Source organism: Lycium ferocissimum, chromosome 3, assembly GCF_029784015.1.
Source record: "Lycium ferocissimum isolate CSIRO_LF1 chromosome 3, AGI_CSIRO_Lferr_CH_V1, whole genome shotgun sequence".
NCBI lineage: Eukaryota > Viridiplantae > Streptophyta > Magnoliopsida > Solanales > Solanaceae > Lycium > Lycium ferocissimum.
The window spans coordinates 44,012,156-44,021,905 of NC_081344.1; positions in this window are offsets into that span (position 1 = coordinate 44,012,156).

The following is a 9,750-nucleotide window of genomic DNA, read 5'->3' on the forward strand; positions in this document are numbered from 1 at the left end:
GAATGAATATATACATATGTAACGGAAAAATATATACCAAAATGTAGGCTCCGGACGAAGGAGCACTCCCAAATAGCGAGTAGGTGTCCTACGGCGGCGGATCCTGGCCCGGGCGTACGTACTTGCGGGCATGAAACGCGGGCCCGAAGAAAGGGGTCGGTACGGAATATGTGCGAGTATGCAAAGCAAGAAATACAGTAACAGAATCATAATCGAAACAAAAGATGCGGAAAATAAATACAATATGTAAAATGTCAAAATATTTACTTTAAAAAAAAATACAAATCATGCATGGGCTCTTAGAATATGGTCGCCCGCTTGTCATTGGCGCCATAACACATCATACTCTAGAAGATTTCATATCTCCGAACCTGACATATCACATAGCATATCATAACGCCAAATATACTCGGAACCCGGCCCTCTAGCGAGGCTCGGCGAACCGGACACATCATACTCCAGAATATATCATAATGCACACGAACATAACCGGCCCGGGACTCGGCGAAGGATGTAACAATCATATGCACGAGCAGAGTCGTGAGTAACCTTATGCATAAAATAATTATCACAGACCCAATAGGTAATAGTAATCCATACTCGGGAGTTAAGTGATAGTCATACTAAGTCCTTTCCAAAAGTCGCTAGAAACGAACATAGAAAAGTCTCGGGGCCCACGGACGGGTATCAGCCCCATCCGAGCCTGCATATGAAAGTTGGGGGATGTTATGCCTTATGGAATCTCCTATGAACGTTTCGGGGCGATCCAAGCTCGTCTACGGAAGTTACGGTCGTTCGTAGTTACAGAATCTTTTAAACATGAAATCCCTTTATGCAACTTTTGAAAGCCTTTAAAATAAAACATAAGGATCTTAATTTAAATACATTAAGGGGACAACATTAAGAGGAGATTAAGAATCATATACAAACTCGGATCGTAAGAATGGAATTACCCCGAGGCTCGTATCATAGCCTACGTAACACTAGGACATGCCAAAAGAAAGAAGGATTGAGCTTTACATACCTCGACTGCTCTCGACGCTAATCCAAACTTACGTCGCGGACTTCCCAAGATCTACAATATGTCATTAAATGCCCAACATTAGCTAAAGGCATTTAAGAACCCGATTCCAAATGAACACATTTGGGCAGCATTTCCCCTATAAATACAACAACCCCGAGAATTCAACTCGGCCAAATTCATCAACAACAATACCAACAACCAACCTAACAACATCAATAATCAATTCAAAACGCATTCTAACAGTAGTAACTCTTTTCTACATAATTCATCAACATTCCATTATATTCACTTCAACTACTTACATTCAAACCAACATCAACGCTCATACGTTTAATTACTAATCCGAAACCCTTCAAACACTATTTAAGAACATTTTAAACAATTCACACAATGTTTCAAACAACTCAAACCATGTTCCAACTCACCCGAAACTGCCCCCAAACCCGAGAACAGCCACATCCACATTCCTCTCTCCCAAATTCATTATTTACCCCAACAATCCATACATTAACAATGTCATTTCCATAAATACAAAAATTACAATAAAAGCACATTAACTCCCAAATCAGCCCGCAACAATTACAACATTAACTTGAATCATTAAACTCTCATATTCATCATAGAATCCATAACGACGACAACTAAAATACTAACAAAAATTTGTTCATTCTCAACCACACAAGGGGGACCATATTCGGCCAACACCCCATTATGCCAACTTCATGATTTTCATTCATCTCAACACATTACAACAACCAAACATGCTAGAATAGAATTAATTCATCACTTTTAACACAACACACATGCACGGCCTCAAGCCATACACGCGGCCCAGCTCCAACATGGCTTATTTCATGAATTTCATACATTTTGGCATACTACAACACACATAAACCATCCATAACACTTAAAAATAAGATTAAATCTTACCTTTTCTTCTAAACTCTACAAGTTGGCTAGGGTCGCAAACGATGAAAACGAGCGGTCTATTGATTCCAACAACACTCCCACGTTAACAAGGACCCTTCAATTGATTGATTTGCTAGAAGAAACAATTTTTTTGATCAAGATTTCTAGCCTTCAATTTTTGGAGCTATGGCCGAACACCCCTAGTCTTGGCTTCTCCAAGTTTCTTGATTTTTCTTCTAAGTGTTGGAATGATGAAGATGACTAATTACTCATATTTTATTACATAATATAACCATCCATGTGGCCCTTGGCCCACACCAAGGTGGCCGGCTACATGGCCCCTTATTTTTTTTCCTTTTTCATGAACCAAATACTTTCCATAAATAACTTTTGACCCCAAATGTTTCCTTAATATTTCCATGCCAATAAAGTCATACACAACTTGTGCTTTTAAAACAAACCAAAGTCTCTACTTCGTATCCCGGAATAGTCTTGTCCCTAACTGATCGTAGTTAACTCGGATTGTCCCGTTGTTCAAAATACGGGATATAACACCTAATTAGACCACTAAGTGGGCCCCACTAAGACATGGCTGAATATGATTGGCTCATGGATGTTAATGGGACACATGTCATGTGGCTGGACACATGTCAACCATATGGACAACATATATATATTAAAATGATGACCAAGCTTATTCATATTTTAATTCCAAAGTGAATTAGGAGAGAGAAGCTCTCCCTCTTCACCAAGAAGAGAGCGAAGCTCACGGCCACAGCCATGGCAGCTCCACCAAGTCACGGCCAGCCTTGTTTTTTATGTTTTTTATACCATTACATTGCTAAAATTCACCTTGAATTGAAAAAAGAAGTATGAACAACCATGGCTGCCAAGCTCACGGCCATGGCTGCCTTGAGTGAATTTATGTTCTTGATAAAATTATTAATCTCCAAGGTGTTCTAAGTACTAAAAGGAGCAGCAAGGTTAGGGATTTAAGTTGAAGAAGATGAAATGGTGCAAATGGTGCAAGTCATTATGGAATCTGCCCAAATTTATTTGAAGTAAGATTTCTTCTTCTTATGGTGTATTTGAAGTTAATGGTGTTGTAATGAAGACATTAACTTGTATTAGATGAAATTGGAAGTAAGGAAATTGCATAATTAGTGTTGGTGTGGAAAATGGACAGAATTGGAGGTTGTTTAAATTAGATTAGATTGATTGTTGTTGTTGTTGTTATTACTGTTATGGATTATATGTTAAAAGTGAAGGAATTGTATATGTTAATGTTAAGTTTCTGTTTGGGCCGTATTGGGGATGTTCTACTCTAAAAAAATGATGGATTAATTTCGATTAATGTTATCGTTGTTGTTGTCATGGATTATATGATGAAAGTGAAGGAATTTGATAGTTAAAGTTATAATTGTATTGTATTGAGGACGATCTGGTTGTGTTGTTGTTCTTGTTGAATTGGAGGACTAAGTTCTTGTTGAATTGAAGGACTAAGAGTAGTTAAGGCTATGTATCATATTGTTGTAATTGTTGGACTATTATAAGGTCACTCGATGAAGTGTTGTGGCTATAGATTATTAAGAGTAACTTGAATATGTCATAGTCGTTATGTTAAAGATTATGGAATGTCGTAATATGTGGGTTGATTTGGTATGTTGTGCGGGCTGTCTCGGGACATTCTCGAATCTTGTTTTGGCTAATCTTGGTATAGTACTTGAACGCGTGGTAGTTGGTGTCGTTGTCGTGTTGTTGTTGTTACTGTCGATGTGGTTGTTGTCGTGTAGGTTGTTGGTATGGTTGTGATAATCGGAGATTAATTGGAAGTTCGGGTTAGGCGAGTTATATAGAGTAAATGCTGCCCGATTTCCGTTAAGTTCTTAACTAATCAAAACACTAATCAAGAAGTATGAATTAAGACGTGTTATAGCCCGTATTTCGTACGTCCGGATGTTGCGAGACAATGGTGAGAAATTAAGGACAAGACTATGTTCTAAAATAATTTTAGTGTCGGAGTCGTTGGGAAAATTATTTATGAATATTGGAATTGTGGAAATATTGAGAAAGGCTAAGGGCAAGAAGAGAAATTCGCAAAATGGGTCGTGAAAATAATGTGGAAGGTTAGGGACAAAATGGTAATATTGAGAAAAGTCGAGGGGCAAAACGGGAATTTCACCAAGGGTTCATGAAAACTCTAAAAAGGGCCAAATTGGCCATGTGACACAAAAGAAAAAGAAAAGAAAAGAAAGATGACAAATGAGTCATCCTTGCCATGGAATTTCAAGAAAATTCTAGAGAAATTAAAGAGAGGGATTATGTGATAAAATTTCCCTAGTTGAGGGGACAAATAATAAATATGGAAGGTAGTGGAAGACATATATATATATAGTTGGAGTCATCTTTTTAGTTGAAGAAATAAGAAAGAAAAGAAAAGAGAAGATGAAGAGAGAGACATAGTAGTATTCGGCCATGGCGACCAAAAATGGTGCCATGGAAGATGATCAAGAAAAATTTGTTCCTTCGTGTTTTCCTACTAAGTAGAAGGCCCTCGTCGACATGGAGTGGTTGTTGGAAGATGAAAACCATCCTTTCTTGCAAACACCACCTTGGCCAAATGGAAAAGGTGGAAGTAGAAGGTGAGGTTCTATCCTCTTTTGCATGTTTTATGAATGTTTGGACATGTTGTAATGTATGGAAATGGATGAAAATCATGAAAACATGAACATGGATGTTGTGGCCGTGTGTGGTTGTTGTGGTGTGGGAAGATTGAATTAGTTTTATGTAGCATGTTGCTTGTGGTTGTAATGTATAGAAAAAGATAAAAATTCATGGAAGTAGGTGTGTAGTGTTGTAGCCGTGCATGTAGAGGCTTGGCCGAATATATGTGGTGTTGAGTAGATGTGGTGAATTGATTTCTATTCAATATTTTGGTTATTGTCGTTATAGATTCTATAATGTAAAACGAGGATTTAATGGTTGGAAATAAAGTTGTGATGGTTATGGGCTGATTTGGAACGTAATATGATTTGAATATGTTTTCTTGAATTTATGGAAGTAATGTTGTTGATGTATGGAAGTGTGGATGTAGTTTGTGAATTTGAAAGAAGGAATTAAGTTGTTATTGTTTTTGTTGAAATTGTAAAGTATTGGATGAAGTAGTATATTGATTGAATCGTTTGAAAGTTACATGAATTGAATTGTTGGTAGTGTTGTTGATATTGTGGCCGAGTTCCATTCTCGGGTTGTTGTTGTTGAATTGGGCCGAGCCATATTCTCGGGATGGCACATTTACAGGGGAAATCTTTGCCAAAATTTCTGTAGACAAACGTGAATTCAAGATTGGACTTCTAAAAGACTCTAATCAAAGTTTGGTAAACATGACCAAATTGTAGATTTTGGCGGATTTGCAACAAGGATTTGGAGAAGCAGAAGGAGCGAAAAGAGGTATGTAAGACCTTACTTTCCTTCTTTGGCATGTCTTAGACGTATAGGCTTGATTTTGCGCCTCGGGGACTTCCCTAACTCTAGAAATTCGAGATTGAAAAGTAGTTACTATTCATTCAGTGGCATTGAACCAAAAGTGCTCGAATAGTGAAAGAAAGGTCGAAATACCCTAGAACTTGCAAGAATAAGACCCGATCACCCTAAGACTTCCATAAGCGACATTATGAAACGTATTATACGTAAATTGTGTACGCCGCCTCATTCGATCGAGGCGGGCCCACTATTCCCAAACCCCTTCTTATTGTTACATTAAGCTTACTTCCATGCTATAGCTAATAAAAGTTTTTGGTTATCGTTCCTACTATCAAATTAGTAATGGTTTTAACTAAACCCTTGACCCCAATGCATGATTTTCTTTACTAAAAGTTACAAGTGATTTTCCAAAATATTCATTTTTCTTCAAAAACCAAGTTTTACAATATTGAACGCCTTAATGACTAAAACGACGACCATAGTTCTATGATGATAATAATGATGCCAGTAATAAGAAAAGGGTATATGACGAAATAGCCAAGGCTACGTTTTTCAATGGCTATGACGAAGTCAAAAAAAATGAGAATGGTACTATGATGACTATGACGAGAACGATCTTATATCTAAAGGTTCCAAAGTACATGAAATGCCTACGATAGATATATTGACGATGTGTTCTGTTATAACAATGAAAATATGGAGATGCTAAACTGTTTCTGGATATCCCAAGTCTATTATAGGTAATGACTATTCTAAGGATTTTAAACACACGGAATTATGCCTTATGACCCCGATAGATATGTGTACCCGACATACATATATATATATGATAACAGAATTAGAGCGCTATATAGACGCTGATAAATATACATGATATAAGTATACATATATGATAGCAGACTCAGAGCGCTATAGACGCTGGAATATATATATATGATATAAGTATGTGCATATGACAAAAAGAATCAGAGCGCTATAGACGCTGATATATGTATATGATGAAAGAGACAGGGCGCTATAGACGCCGATATTTATACATGAAATATGCATATATTTACGGGGAAAATAGGGATAAGGGCAGAGCGTTATGTACGCGTATCCACCTGATCAGTTGGAGTATGGCACATGATATCGTCCCGGACGCGGGATGTGCATATTATGGTTAAATGGATCGGTTGCCGACGCCTCGGCAATATTATATATATTCTATTTTATGTATATATGTATATATATATGAGTAAGGAAAGCTACGAAAGCACAGTATCTGCCCAAGGGCACTTATAAGTACAGGTTACAGATTTACATGATATGTTCTACAGTTCATGCTGTTGTTGTACATGATTACATCTCTTTCCATGTTACTATTCATGTCTTACATACTCAGTACATTGCTCGTACTGACCCCTCTTCTTCGGGGGCTGCGTTTCATGCCGCGCAGGTACACCCAGACGGATAGAAGATGTTCCAGCGAAGTTGGCAAGCTCCACTTGGCACTGGGAGTGTGCCGAGTCGAGTACACGTGCCGTGATTTCGATGTCGGTTAGAGACTTTGCGGACGAGTCGTGGGTAGCAGAAGTCAGTCTGTCAGTGGCTTCATAGGCCAATGTGTCAGTTGTACTATGATATGAATTTTATACAGTTATAAATACGATTTGCTCGGAAAGCAATAGAAAGAATATTTCAGTAAGTTTTGGTCATGTATTTGACTTAGAGAAAAAAAAAATTACGCATGGAATAAAAGTCAGAGGGTTCGCTCGGCCCTAGGTAAGGGTCGGGTGCCCATCACACCCTGATCAAGATTGGGGTGTGACAAGAAGTGATTCCCATAAGTGATTGGTTGTAGATTTATAAGTTTGGGAAGTTGTAGTTTATTGACAATCGTGTTACTCTCATATTAAATAGGCTAAAGGAAGCGACGAAGCAAGCTTGGTTACGGTTGATCTACGACGGGTATGTAAAGCTATCCTTTCTTTCTTTTGGCATGTCTTAGATATAAGTGACGTACGATATGAGCTTTGGGGTAATTCTATTCATAAGTTTCGAGTGTGATTCATGATCCTTATTCACTTCTTGATGTTAGAACTCTAAGGTAATTGAGCTATTGCCTCTCAAGTCTTCTATATGTTGGCTAGTAGTCGGTATGTATAAGCTCCTATTCTTAGAGACTCTACGATGACTAATGTTCCTGACTTCCATAAGCTATTTCACATTATCTTGATACATGTCTATGATTCCTGAGGCTCTATTTGATATAGTCCATAGTGACATTCAAGGGGGTACTTAATATGACTATTGCCTTTGATACTCAAGTGCAAGTTTGTTCTACTTATTCTATTGAGTCTCAGATAATGATTTAATTTGCATATGGTTGCTCACTACTCTGCTTGTGCATACTGTTATTACATCTTTCACCGTTGTCACACCCCGACTTTACTAGGGTGTGATGGGCACCCGACCCCATATTCGGAGCCGAGCGAACCCTCGGACTCTTGGTACACACCTGTTCTCTTAGAATCATAAGACAAAGTAAAGTAAAATACGTACTAAATTTTTTCCAAAATCTTTTCGTCGTTTCTCAAGTAAACGTAGTTTGTAAATAAGAGGACTCTGTAAAATAAAAACACATCAACCAGTGGAACTCTGTTTTTAGGCTGACACTCTAGACCCACGACCCTGTCTGCAAAGTCTCTAACTGTAATCATGGACCATAGCACGCGTAGGCTGACTCAGCAACTCTCCAGGGTGAGTGGAGCTTGCCAACATTGCTGGAACATCTTCTATAATGACTTCTACTCGTCTGGGGGTACCTGCGTGGCATGAAACGCAGCGCCGCAAGAAGGGGCGTCGTACGAACAATGTACCGAGTATGTAAGGCATGAATAATAACATAGTAAGAAATGTATGTATGATCAATAACCGCATAGAAACATAGAACACGTCATGTCAAGCTGTGACCTGTACATAGGAACCATATACTGCATAGAGAACATGGAACATATCATAGGATAGCAGAGTAACCTGTGCATATGAGTGCCCATGGGGGCGGATGCCATGCATGCTTGCTTGGTCATATCAGGTCATAGCACCGCACGAGGCGGCTCGCCCACATAGCGCCGGAATACTCCAGCTCTGCCATAAATCCCGCGTCGGGCATCCCGCGTCCGGGATGATAAGCCAGTGACCGACCGGTGGCAATGATACATAGTTCCTTCCCGGTCCCCAAGTATACATAGTTCCCATCCCCCCAACCCCTTGTTCATATTTAGCATGCGGGGGGAACCAAGGAAAATCATATACTTATCGGAGTGACGTAAGGTCGGAATCCTCCGATCGCATTATGGAGTAATCATGGACGCTTTGTCTCACCTTGGAGGAATGATAATCATAAGGCGAGACTATCAACATAGAACATAGCATAGCATATCGGGTCATAGACATAGCATATACGACATCATCATTGTCATCATAGGATCATAGTTGTCATAGAATCGTAGTCATCATAGAATCATGGCCATCATAGGATCATAGTCATCGTAGAATCATAGGCATCATAGAATCATAGATATCATAGATTCGTAGTCGTCATAGGATCATAGTCGTTGTTTAGGTCATAAAAATTGGCAATATTGTAGAACTTAGTTTTTAAAGAAAAATGTATATTTTGGAAAGCACTTGTAATCTTTTAGTAGAGGAAAAATATTGTAAAGCTTAGTTTTTAAAGAAAAATGTATGTTTTGGAAAACACTTGTAATCTTCTAGCAAAGAAAATCATACCTTGGAGTCGAGGGTTTAGTTAAAAACAACTTTTATTTGATAATAGGAATGACAACCAAGAACTTTTATTAGCTATAGCATGGGAATAAGTTTAATGAGCTAATAGGAAGGGGTTCGAAATAGCGGGCCCGCCTCGGTCGAATGAGGCGGCGTAGACAATTTACGTATAATACGTTTCATAATGTTGCTCATGGAAGTCTTAGGGTGATCGGGTCTTATTTTTGCAAGTTCTAGATGTTTAGACCCTTCTTTCAACTATTCATGAACATTTGATTCAATTTTACTGAGTGAATAGTAATCAAATTTCCATCTCGAATTTCTAGGATCAGAGTAATCCCGAGACACGTATTCAAGCCTATTACATCTAAGACATGCCATAGAAAGAAGGTGAAGCCTTACATACCTCTTTCCGCTCCTTTTGCTACTCCAAATCCACGTCGCAAATCAAAATCTACAATTTGGTCATGTTTACCAAATCTTGGTTAGTGCATTTTGGAGTTGGATTCTTAAAATGAAACTTGGCTACCGAAATTTCGGCAAGAAGCATTTCCGTAAATACT